Source organism: Urocitellus parryii, chromosome 8 (genome assembly GCF_045843805.1).
Source record: "Urocitellus parryii isolate mUroPar1 chromosome 8, mUroPar1.hap1, whole genome shotgun sequence".
Taxonomy (NCBI): domain Eukaryota; kingdom Metazoa; phylum Chordata; class Mammalia; order Rodentia; family Sciuridae; genus Urocitellus; species Urocitellus parryii.
Window position 1 is genome coordinate 134,996,702 of NC_135538.1, and position 13,160 is coordinate 135,009,861.

The 13,160-nt window shown below is 38.2% G+C and overlaps 1 protein-coding gene across 1 annotated transcript in view; it reads left to right on the top strand.

Annotated features, from left to right (window-relative positions):
* Positions 1-13,160, top strand: part of LOC113195538 (testis expressed protein 56) — a 30,931-nt gene that overhangs the window by 16,913 nt on the left and 858 nt on the right. The window lies entirely within an intron of this gene.

The window sequence follows — 13,160 nt, forward strand, 5'->3', positions numbered from 1 at the left end:
TATCTCCTGTATTGCGCTTATTCACCTTGCTTGACTGAACTGGTTGCCCACTGATTTCCCAATTCATCCTTCTGCCAGCTCCTGATAACCACCATTCTACTCTGATTCTATGAATTAGACTATTTTAGATGCCTCTTATAAGTGGAATCATGTACTCTTTCTGACTGGCTCATTTCACTTAGCATAATGTCCTTAAGATTTGTCCATGTCACACATGCACAATTCCATCTTTTTAAAGACTGTATATTGTATTCCTTTAACCATTCACCTGCCAGTGGACCTTTATATTTTTTTTTCTAAATCTTGTCTATTGTGACTTGTGCAGCAATGAATAAAGGTGTGCTAGTATCTCTTTGAGATCCTGATTTTAATTTTTTTGGAAAAATACTCACGAGTGAGATTGCAGGATTATATGACTCCCTGGGATTTTTCTATGCAAGTAATTATATATATTTTAAAGAGAGAGAGAGAGAGAGAATTTCAATATTTATTTTTTAGTATTTTCGGTGGACACAACATCTTTGTTTGTATGTGGTGATGAGGATCGAACCCGGGCTGCACACATGCCTGGCGAGCGCGCTACCGCTTGAGCCACATCCTCAGCCCTGCAAGTAATTATATAATCTGCAAATAAAAGGATGTTTTTACATCTTCCTTTCCAATCTTTACTCCTTTTATTTTCTTTGTCTTATTCAATGGCTCGGATTTCCAGCACAATGTTGAACAGAAGTGATAAAAGCAGGCATCTTGATTTGTTCTCAATCCCAGGCAGAGAACAAGTCAATACAATGTAGATTCCCTCTATCAGTTTGAGGAAGTTCCCTACTGTTGCTAGTGTGGATTGAGTTTTATCATGAATAGATGTTGAACTTTGTCAATTGCTTTTTTCTTTTCTTTTTTTTTTTTTTTTTTTGGTGGTGCTGGGGATTAGAACCCGGGGCCTTGTGCATACAAGGCAAGCATTCTACCACAACTGAGCCATATCCCTAACCCTGTCAATTGCTTTTTCTGAATGTGTTGAAAAATACTAATTCTTCATCTTGCTTATTGGTGAACCACATAAAATGTATATAGCACAAAATTTGCCATAGAAGGCATTTTAAAGGGCACAGTTCCGTGTCATTAAGTACATTCACACTGTTGTGTCACCATCATCACTAGCTATCTTCAGAATTTTGTATTATCCCCAACTGAAACTCTGTACCCATCAAACAACTCCATTCCCAAATCCCTACAGCACCTGGTGATTGCTATTCCACTCTGGATGCTGCCTTATGGGTGAGGAGTCCTGCTCCCTCACATGTTGAAGTATAACATTAGAGAAGCACGCTGAGGCAAGCACAGAAAACAGGGTTTACTTAAAAAGGAGGGAGAAGGGGGCCATAGCTGGTGTCCTGATACCCCAAGAAGTGAGGTGTCCTAGGCTTCCTTTGTTTTCCTGTTCTCTTTCCCATTATCTTTCTCCCTGCATTTGTGACTAGGCCCAGGAAATGCCAGGGATGACCAAAAGGGTGGGAAACAGGTGGGCTGAAGGGGAAAGGGCAGGATGGAGCATCCATCATTAATTAACAACTTTCACAACTCAATGTAGGGGGGGCAATTCCTGCAACAGGTTACCTTAGCAACAGGTTAGCTCAGGGGCAGATTCTTGATAGGGTGTAGGAAGGGCTCTGAAGACTTTTCACCCCCAAAGGGGGCAGTCTCCAATTTCCCCGACTCACTCAAATTGGCCTCCTTGATCTTACCTGACTCGATTTACCTCTTTATACCAACTGCCTTTCTAATTCTGGCTTCATTTTCTGATTCTAAGAACTTGCCTATTATGTCTATTTAAATAAGTGGGACCATATTTGTCCTTTTGTGCCTATTTCACTTGACATAATGTCTTCAAGGTTCATCCATGTCACAGAATGAGTCTGAATTTCCTTCTTTTTCAAGAGTGATATTTTCCATTCTATGTATAGACTACATGTTTTATACCAATTCATCTTATGATCCATGAATAGGGAATAACTTTCTATTATGTCTTCTGTGGTTTCTTTAAGCAATATTTTGTAGTTTTTACTGTACTTTTTTTTTTTTTTGTACCAGGGATTGAACCCAGGGGAACTTTACAGGGTCTCACTAAGTTGCTTAGGGCCTTGCTAAATTGCTGAGGCTGGTTTTGATCTCACAATCCTCCTGCCTCAGCCTAATGAGTCACTGGGATTACAGGCCTGTGCCATCATGCCCAGATTGTACAAGTCTTTGACTCTTTGGTTAAATTATTTTTGATTATGTTATAATTATGTTGAATTTTTAAAATATATTTGTTGACGGATTGTATATCTTCTTCTGAGAAGTGTCTGTTCAATTCCCTAGTCCATTTATTGATAGGGTTATTTGTTTTTTTTTGAGATCTTTATATATCCTGGAGATTAATGCTCTATCTGAGATGCATGGTGTAAATATTTTCTCCCATTCTGTAGGGTCTCTCTTCACATTATTGTTTCCTTTGCTGTGAAAAAGATTTTTAGTTTGATTCTATCCCATTTATTGGTTCTTGATTTTACTTCTTGCACTTTAGGAGTCTGGTTAAGGAAGTCAGTTTCTAAGCCGACCTGGTAGAGATTTGGGTCTACTGTTTCCAGTTTTGCCAGCACCATTTGTTGATAGTTTGAGTTCTTTTCCTATTTTGTTTGTTTGTTTGGTACTGGGGATTGAACTCAGGGGTGCTTGACCACTGAGCAATATCTCCAGCCCTATTTTGCATTGTATTTAGAGACAGGTCTCACTGAGTTGCTGAAGCTGGCTTTGAACTCATATGATTCTCCTGTCTCAGACTCCCAAGCCCCTGGGATCACAGGGATGCGCCACCATGCCCAGCTCTTTTCCTATTTGTGTTCTTTAAATTTCTTTCTTCTAATTGTGCTCTGGCTAGAGATTCTGTAGGAAAAATAAAAAGAGACACAGAGACAAGATGCAGAGGCAGGAAAGATGGCAGAATGGTAGAATGGCCAAGTTGCCAGCTTTATTTATAGCAATAGGTTATATTAAGTCATTGGCATCAGTAGTACATTATTGTTCATTGTGTCATTAGGCAGGTTCCAGAGTTAGCAACATTATGCAGCTTATTCCTCAGTTACATACTGTAGTTGCAGTGTCTCATGTTAGGAGCTTTGTGTAGTTCTCAAGAAAATCAATTGTCTGAAGTTATCATTAGGCATTAGGTGGTCAGGTCCAGGAGCACTGGGGCTTGGTGAAACATAATTATCTGGCAAGCAAGTTCCTTTATTCCCAGGAGCCATGTGCCTGAGATCAAGGTCGAGGCTAAGACTTTAGCATAGCGCCTCCTCATGCAGGGCACTGCCATAGCAGCTGGACATTGCACATGTATTAGTTATCTTGCTAAATCCTAGGAGAAACTCCAGAGCATCCTAAGCATGAGATACAGGGTGCCTGTTACTCCCTGGGAGTTTGCTCACCAGAGGAACACTTCCCTGTATATTCCCACAGTCAGAATCCCTACAAGTTTCAAGGATGATGTTTAATAAAAGTGGTGAAAGAGGGCATCCTTATCTTGTTCCAGTTCTTAGATAGAATGCTTTCAATTTTTCTTCATTTAGAATGATGTAGGCCTTGGGTTTAGTATAGGTAGCTTTTTACAACATTGAGATATGTTCCTACTATCCCTATTGTTTCCAGTGTTTTGAACACAAAGTGGTGCTCTACTTTGTCAAATGCTTTCTGCATCTATTGAGAAGATCATGTGATTCTTGTCTTTAAGTCTATTGATGTGACTAATTAAATTAATGGATTTCTGTATGTTGAACCAACCTTGCATCCCTGGGATGAACCCCACTTGATGCATACATCAAACAAACTCTTCTCAACTTCAAGAATCAAATAAACCACAACACAATAATACTTAGACACACCTCTAACACTACTGGATAGGTCTTCCAAACAAAAACTAAACAAAGAAACTATAGAACTTAATAATACAATTAATAATTTAGACTTAACAGACATATATAGTATATTTCACCCATCAATGAGCAATTATGGTGCACTATTGGTGAAGGTGCTCCTGCACCTGCTGTCTGACAGGGTCACAGTGTGGAGGATGCTGTGGCAGGGCCGCTCCATCTGGAAACCGGAACCATTAGGAATGTTAAATGTTTTGTTTGTGATACTCATGATATAGATAATAGGGCATATATCAATCAATAATAAAAGTACATATTGCCTGAAATTGCAGGAAAATTCCCAGAATGAGACTAAGGATACAGTTGAGACATGGCATAAGATGTGTTTCAATATCTCTCAGGATTCAAACAATGGTGTTATTCCTCAAGCTTAAACCACAAGAAATATTTATCCCATGGATAACAATTTATACTAGACCCCCTCAACCCCGTCCTAAAGCCACAACCTGTAAAACAGCCCAGGTACAGAAAAACAATTGCTGTGCCAACAGTACAAGGACCACTGTATGTAGCTTATGGTATCCCCTCAAGTACAAGAGGCTAAAATAAAAATACATTCCCCAACCAATAGACCCTCCTTTGCTTTACGCAGAAACTTATGATGAAAATGGAAAACACATAGTTAATATAAATGACAAATGGGTTGAGGTGTAAAGCCTGCCCTTTAGTTAAAGATTACAAAGACATAGGAATTGGTGTGCTTTGACCAAGGATCAAGGAAGTTCTTTAAGAAAGTAGTTGAATAGGTCATATGAAAAAAGAAAATTACCTTGGAAATTAAAAATAGAATAATGTAAAATTAACATATATTTTAGAGGCACTTCAGAATAGTAGGCTTTTAAATAATAGACTTTCACTACTTTACGTGTGTTTTACTGGGATTTTAGTTTAGAAGTAAGAAAGCTTACCAATAATCATAAGTATGCTTTAAGATTAAAGGTTAATAAAATAATTATAGATATGCTTTAAAGTTAGACGCAAATAATAGGTCAGGAGTCATGTAGTCTAGTTGCATCACCTAGCACCTAGTGATTGAGGTGAAAACCAAAAAGCTTAATCATGATTGACTAAGGTTACAGAAAAATACTTTGAACAATGTACTCAGTATCTTAGGTAATCAATATAGGTCAGAAAAGATTGTAACTCTTGAAAATTATGTAAATCAAAAAAGTTTCTGGCTTTGAAGCTATCCGTTAACTAAACACCTGTAAAAAAGGTATAAAAATAAAGATCCCTCCAGGGCCAGAGAGATTTCTTCTAGAGGTTGCTCCCAACTAGCAACCTGTCGTCCCAACTCTTCTTCAGGACACCACTCCTCCTTCAGGACCCCTGGAACGCCACTCCCCCCACCCCCGCCGGGGCTGGACCTCGGCACACTCTCTTTTTAATGTTTTTGTATGCGATTTGCCATAATTTTATTGAGAATTTTATCATCTATGTTCATCAGTGATATTGGTCTGAGTTTCCTTTCCTTGATGTGTCTTTGGTTAAGGTATTAGAGTGATACTAGCTTCATAGAGTTTGGAAGGGTTCCCTCCTTTTCTATCCTGTGGTATAATTTGAGAACTATTGGTGTTAATTCTTCTTTGAAGGTCTTGTAGAACCTGACTGAGAATCTGTCTGGTCCTGGGCTTTCCTTAGTTGGTAGCCCTTTGATGGTGTTCTGTTTCTGTTGAGAGCCACAGCCGAAGGGGCCCCAGCAAACTTGCAGCTGCCAGCAAACTTCCAGCTGCCAGCTGATGATTGGTTCACAGCGGCCCCAGCAAACTTCTAGCTGCCAACTGATTGGCTCTTCTGCGATGATGCTTATTGGGCTGTTTCCCCGCCCTTTCAGACCATGGAGCTGCTCATTGGGGGACTTTTTTTGCTCCGCCCACACGACCCAGCCAATTGGCCTCAAGAGCAGGAGGAGTGGGGGAGATTGAGAGGCTTGTGGGAAGCAGGTGGTGGCAGTTGGGCTCTGAAGGTTTTTCCTGAGGAGCTGTGTGGTTTGGTGTGTGTGTTCTAAAAATAAAGTTCATTTTTTTTTTTTGAGAGAGAGAGAGTGAGTGTGTGTGTGTGTGTGTGTGTGTGTGAGACAGAGAGAGAGAGAGAGAGAGAGAGAGAGAGAGAGAGAGAGAGAGAGAGAGAGAATTTTTTAATATTTATTTTTTAGTTTTTGGCGGACACAACATCTTTGTTTGTATGTGGTGCTGAGGATCGAACCTGGGCCACATGCATGCCAGGCGAGCATGCTACCGCTTGAGCCACATCCCCAGCCCCAAAGTTCATTTCTTTTGACAAGTGGCTCCTGAATTGTGCCCAGCCAGACTGCAGCATGTTTCATTGCTTGAGATTGACCTGTTCATATTGTGTATGCCTCCTGGGTCAGATGGGTAGGTCATGTCTTGAGAAGTTTGTTGATGTCTTCAAGATTTTCTATTTTATTGTAGTATAAATTTTTGAAATAGTTTCTAATTATCTTCTGTATTTCAGTAGTCTCTGTCTTTTTTTTTAAATTTTTTTTGAGAGAGATTTTTAATATTTATTTTTTAGTTTTTGGCGGACACAACATCTTTGTTGGTATGTGGTGCTGAGGATCGAGCCCGGGCCGCACGCATGCCAGGCGAGCGCGCTACCACTTGAGCCACATCCCCAGCCATGTCTTGATATTTCCTTTTTCATCATGAATTTTAGTAATTTGAGTCTTTTTGGCTTTCTCTTCATTAGGTGTGGCTAAGGGTTTATCAATTTTATTTATTTTTTACAAAGAACCAACTTTTTGTTCTGTCAGTTTTTTGGATTGTTTCTTTTGTTTCATTTTCCTTGATTTCGGCTCTAATTTTAATTATTTTCTGTCTTTCTACTGGCTTTGGTGTTAACTTCTTCTTTTTCTAGGGCTGAGATACAATGTTTTATTCATTGACTTATTATTTTGTTTTGTTTCCAGTACCTGGGACTGAACTCAGGGGCACTCACCCACTGAGCCACATCCCCAGCCCTATTTTGTATTTTATTTAGAGACGGGTCTCACTGAGTTGCTGAGCATCTTGCTTTTGCTGAGGCTGGCTTTGAAATCATGAGCTTCTGGGATTACAGGTGCTCATCATCGCACTCAGCAGACTTTCTATTGTTTTAATGAATGAGATCTATGCAATGATCTTTCCTCTTAGCACGGCCTTCATGGTATCCCAGAGATTTTGATATGTTGTATCACTATAATCACTTACCTCTAAGAATTTTTTAATTTCATTCCTGATTTCTTCTGTTATCCAGTCGTCATTCAATAGCATATTATTTAGTCTCCAGGTGTTAAGAGTATCTTCTATTTTTAATTCTATTGTTTATTTCTAATTTCATTCCATTATGATCTGATAGGATGCAGGGTATTATCTCTATTATTTTCTTTTTTTGTATTTGTTAAGAGCTGCTTTATGGCATCAGATATGGTCTATTTTAGAGAAGGATCCTTGGATGCTGAAAAGAAAGTGTATTTGCTCATTGATGGGTGAAATATACTATATATGTCTGTTAAGTCTAAATTATTAATTGTATTATTGAGTTCTATAGTTTCTTTGTTTAGTTTTTGTTTGGAAGACCTATCCAGTAGTGTTAGAGGTGTGTCAAAGTCACTAAGTATTATTGTGTTGTGGTTTATTTGATTCTTGAAGTTGAGAAGAGTTTGTTTGATGTATGTATCTGCTCCATTGTTTGGGGCACATATATTTATGATTGTTATGTCTTGTTGATGTATAATTCTCTTAAGCAGTATGAAATGGCTGGCATTGTCCCTTCTGATTAACTTTGGATTGAAGTCTACTTTAGTGATATGAGGAGAGAAACCCCTGCTTGTTTATGCAATCCATGTGAGTGATGTTTTCCCATCCTTTCACCTTCAGTCTGTGGAAGTCTTTGCCTATGAGGTGAGTCTATTGGAGACAGCATATTGTTGAGACTTTTTTTTTTTTAAATATTTTTTAGCTGTAGTTGGACACTACCTTTATTTTATGTATTCATATGTGGGGCTGAGGATCAAACCCAGTGCCTTGCGAGGTGAGCACTCTTATCACTGAGCCACAACCCCAGCCCCTGTTGAATCTTGTTTTTTAATCCAATCTTCCAGTGTATATCGTTTTAAAAATTTATTTATTTTAATTAGGCATATATGACAGCAAAATGCACTTTGATTCATTATTAACAATTGCAGCACAACTTTTAATTTTTCTAGCTGTACACCATGTAGCGTCACACCCTTTGTGCAGTCTTACATGTATCTAGGGTAATGGTATCCATCTCATCACACCATCTTTCCTGCCCTCATGCACCCTATCCACCCACCCTCCTCTTTGCCCAAAGTTCCTCCATTTTTCCCATATTTCCCCCCTCTCCATTTTGGATCAGCATCCACTTATCAGAGAAAACGTTCAACCTTTGGATTTTGGGCATTGGCTTACTTCAACTAGCATGAGATTCTTCAACTCCACCCATTTACCTGCATATGCCATGATTCTATTCTCTTTTAATGCTGAGTAATATTCCATTTGGTATATATGCCACACTTTCTTTATCCATTCATCTATTGAAGGGCATCTAGGTTGCTTCCACAGTTTAGCTACCGTGAATTGAGCTGCTATGAATATTGATGTGGCTGTGTTACTGTAGTATGCTGATTTTAAGTCTTTGGGGTATAGACTAAGGAGTGAGATAGCTGGGTCAAATGTTGGCTCCATTCCAAGTTTTCTAAGGAATCTCCATAGTGCATTACAGATTGGTTGGACTAATTTGCAGTCCCACCAGCAATGTATGAGTGTGCCTTTCCCCCCATATCCTCACCAACATTTACTGTTGTCTGTATTTTTGATAACTGCCATTCTGGCATGAGATGAAATGTAAGAGTAGTTTTGATTTGCATTTCTCTAATTACTGGAGATGTTGAATTTTTTCATATATTTGTTGATTGAATGTATATCTTCTTATGAGAAGTGTCTGTTTAGAACCTCCCCACATTTTTTTATTACACTATTCCAGAAGTGAACTTAAATCCCAGCTCCACCTGTGCTAGTATGTGACATAAGCTTTATAAGCCTTAATTTCTTCATCTATAAAATGCAAAATCAGTGCTAAATGGGGTGGTTACTGTAAGGATTAAATGAGATAATATGAAACATTTAACACTAGATGCTTTAATTATCAAGAAGAAAAATTATTCATATACTGACTGAAAGATGTATACAATTAATAGGTATATAGTCATGTAAAAAATAGTGAGCTCAGAACACTAGGACTCATCAGCAGTGCTCTGTCACTTTTAGGGTTTTATGAGCAATAACTTTGGGGAACTTTTCTTTAAATTATTATTCTAATTTGTTATACATGATGGCAGAATGCAATTCATTTCATATTACACATATAGAGCACAATTTTTCAAGTCACTGATTGTACACCAGGTATTTTCACACCATTCACGTCTTCATTCATCTACTTAGGGTAATGATGTCTAACTCATTCCACCATCATTCCTACCCCTTGCCTCCTCCCTCCCCTTTGCCCTAAGTATATGTATTTTGATCGATGAGTTTAGTCAATTAATGGTCAAGGTTATTATTGAGATATGATTTGTGTTCCTGGTCATTTTGGCTTATTTCTAGTTTTTAATTTGAATTAGTTTCTCCTTTGATTGACTATTCCTTTAGTGTAATTCCTCCCTTTACTGGTTTTCACTTTTTTTTTCCCCCACTTCATCTTCATGGAATATTTTTTTTTTTTTTGAGAATATTCTAAGTGCAGTCTTCTGGCTTCGAATCCTTTTAATTCTTGATTATCACGGAAAATTCTTATTTCATTTTCAAATATAAAGCTAAATTTTTGGAATATAGGATTCTTGGTTGGCATTCATTTTCTTTCAGAGCTTGGTATGTTATTCTAGGACCTCCTAGTTTTGAGGGTCTCAGTTGAGAAATCAGCTGTGATCTGTATTGGTTTCCTCCTATAAGTAATCTGACATTTTTCTCTTGTAGCCTTTAAAATTCTATCCTTATTCTGTATGCCAGTCATTTTCATTATTATGTGCCTTGAAGTGGGTCTATTGTAATTATGCACATTTGGGGTCCTGTAAGCCTCTTGCATTTGATTTTCCATTTCATTCTGTAGAATTGGCAAATTTTCTGATATTATTTCATCATGCATCCCATGTGTATCTCCACGCCTTCATCCACCTCAATAAATCTTAAATTTGGTCTTCTCATGTTATCCCATAATTCTTGGAAATTCTATTAATGGTTTCTTAACATCTTCTCTCCATGGTCAGCTCTGTTTTCAAGATTATATATTTTGTCTTCATTGCCTTAGGTTTTGTCTTCTAAGTGGTCTAGTCTCCTGGTGATGCTTTCTATTGATTTTTTTAGTTAGTTTTTTTTTTGTTATTGTTGTTGTTTCCTTCATTTCAAGAATTTGGTTTTTTCTCCTCAGACTCTCTCTTTATTGATCTTATTCTAGCTGTATTTGCTGTCTTACATCATCCTTTGTTACAGAGATCAGTTTAACCATGTACATTCTAAACTCCTTATCTGACATTTCTTCCACTGTGGTGTCAATGGAATCTGTTATTGGAGTATCTTGGTTTGTTTGGGGCGATTTGTTCCCTTGCCTTTTCATATTGTTTTGTGTGTCTACCCATCGAACAGTATGGATCTGAGGCAGTAGAATTTATACCCTGTGGACTTACAGTGTTCCTGAAGGTTTCCAGTACCTCACTTTTGGAGAAGCTGCCTTTCTGCTTTTTTGGTTTCACATCAAGGAGCAGCCAGGAACATGACCACCTCTATTCTGCCATCTCGGATCTCCTTTTTTTTTAGTTTCTTATAGGGCAGTTGTAGTGGTACTAAACGCCCCAGCTTTTGTCTGGGAATATCTTAATTTCTCCCTCATCTTTGAAGGAAAGTTCAAAGATATAAAATTCTCAGTTGACAGTTTTTCCCCCTTTAAACAGCATTTTAAGCATACTATCCTGATGCTTTTGGCCTGCAAGCCTTTTGCTGATAAAAATCCATGACAGTTTTATTGAGGCCTCATGAATGATGAGTTACTTTTCTCTTGCTACTTTCATGATCTTTGCTTCTATCCTTTCTCAGGTCTTATGTGTATTGGTGTGAGTCTTTGGGTTATTCACAGAGTTCCCTTAGGTTTTGGGTTTGTATATTCATGCCTTTCTTCAAATTTGGTTAAGTTTTCAACCATTATTTTGTCATCAAATAGTTTCTCTGCTCCTTTCTCTCCTTATTCAGGGACCCCCATTAAGCATTTATTGGTTGTTTAATAGTGTCCCACAAGTCCCTTAGCTCTGTTCTCTTTTTCCTTTTGAATTTCAAATGACCTGTCTTCAAGTTAGTTAGTTCTTTCTTCTGCTTGAGTTTGCTTTTATAAACTATAATGATTTCCTGTTGTATCAGTTGTTATGTTTTCAGGCCAAGAATTTCAATTTTTTTTTTTTTTTTACAATTTCTGTCTGTCTTTTTTGTCCATGTATTGATTTCCTGGTTTTCTTAATTCTTTGCATTTTCCTTTAATCTCTGAGCATAGTTAAGACAGTTGTTTGATCAGTCTTTTAAAAGTCTAGTATGCCTGATACTTAAGATAATATCTATATAATTATTTTGTTTATTTTTCCTACTTCTTTTTTTATTTTTAAATAATTTTTAATATTTATTATTTAGTTTTTGGCGGACACAACATCTTTGTTTGTATGTGGTGCTGAGGATCGAACCCAGGCCGCACGCATGCCAGGCAAGCGTGCTACTGCTTGAGCCACAACCGCAGCCCCTTTCCTACTTCTTTATAATCCTTATGACATTTTATTAAAAACTGGGCACTTGAAAAAATAGCCCCTCTCCCAGTCTTTGTAGACTGCAAGACCTTTGCTAGTTCATGGGACCATGAGCCCTTAAGATTAGTTCAGGATTTCCCAGGTCTTTTGTGGGCATGTTTCCTCTTTCTGGGTGTTTGTTTTAGCAACTTGGTTTGCTTTGGACAAATGGTCTTGATTTCCTCTGGGAGGTCATCCAAATCCCAGTTTGGTTCTCAAAGCTTTTGCTTTGTTGATTTGTGTGTCTCATTCCTCAACGTAAGATTTGGACTGGTTCATACAGAGAACTGGGGGAAGTTCCTTCTCTTTGCTCCGTGACTCTCTTCTTTCACTCTTGAGCTCCCAAGGAGTTCTTTTCTTGGCCAGAAAGTTGTTTTTGTTTCCCTCAATTTCTGCTTAGTTGGCCATACCATGGTTACCATAGTTCCACTTCACAATGAGGTTCTGCCTTGGATGTAGCATTCTCATGCTCAGGAGAAAACTCAGCCAACTATTTACTTCCTACAATCTGGGAAGATCATCTCTATGCAGTGGCTTTTCTGTATTTTGATGCTTTTCACAATCCACTTACTTTTGCTTAATCTCAGTATCCCTAAGTAGTCATTTTCCGTATTTTTCCCAGGTTTAGTTGTAATTAGCGGGCAGATAATAGTTAACACATACTGTCATAGTGGTATTGGAACTCTGCCTGGGTTTTTAATTTTTTCACTGGTATATGAAAACATAAAATTGTACATATTAATGGGATAATGTCATGTTTCATCACAATGAATATATTGTATAATGTTTACATAGGCTTAAACATATTCTATCTTTTTTCTGGGTTTTGTCTGCATAATTGGTATTTACTGGGAGTTTACCTCAGAAAGTATGTTAGTTAGCTTTTCATCATTGTGACACGGTACCTGAGAAAATCAACACAGAGAAGGAAAGATTTATTTGGGGTCACTGTTTCAGAGGTTTCAGTCTAAGGTTGACTGGTTCCACTGCTTGAGGGCTTGAAGCAAGGCATAAAGAATATCAAGGTGATGGGAGCATGTGGCAGTGGAGGTTGCTCATCTCATGGCACTCAGGAAGCAAAGAGACAGGAATGAGCTGAGGACAATACTTGCCTTTCTAGGCATGCCCAAAGTGACTTGCTTCCTTCAACCAAGCTCCACCTTGTGGAGTTTCCATCGCCTCCCAATAATGCCATCAAACTATCCATCAACGGATAAATCCACTGATGGGGTCAGAGCCCTCATGATCTAATCACATTCCCAATTTTAAGGTAACCCCATCTCTAAAAACTGCTATGTTGGGGACTAAGCCTTCAACACATCAGTCTCTGGGGGGCTTTCCAGATCCAAGCC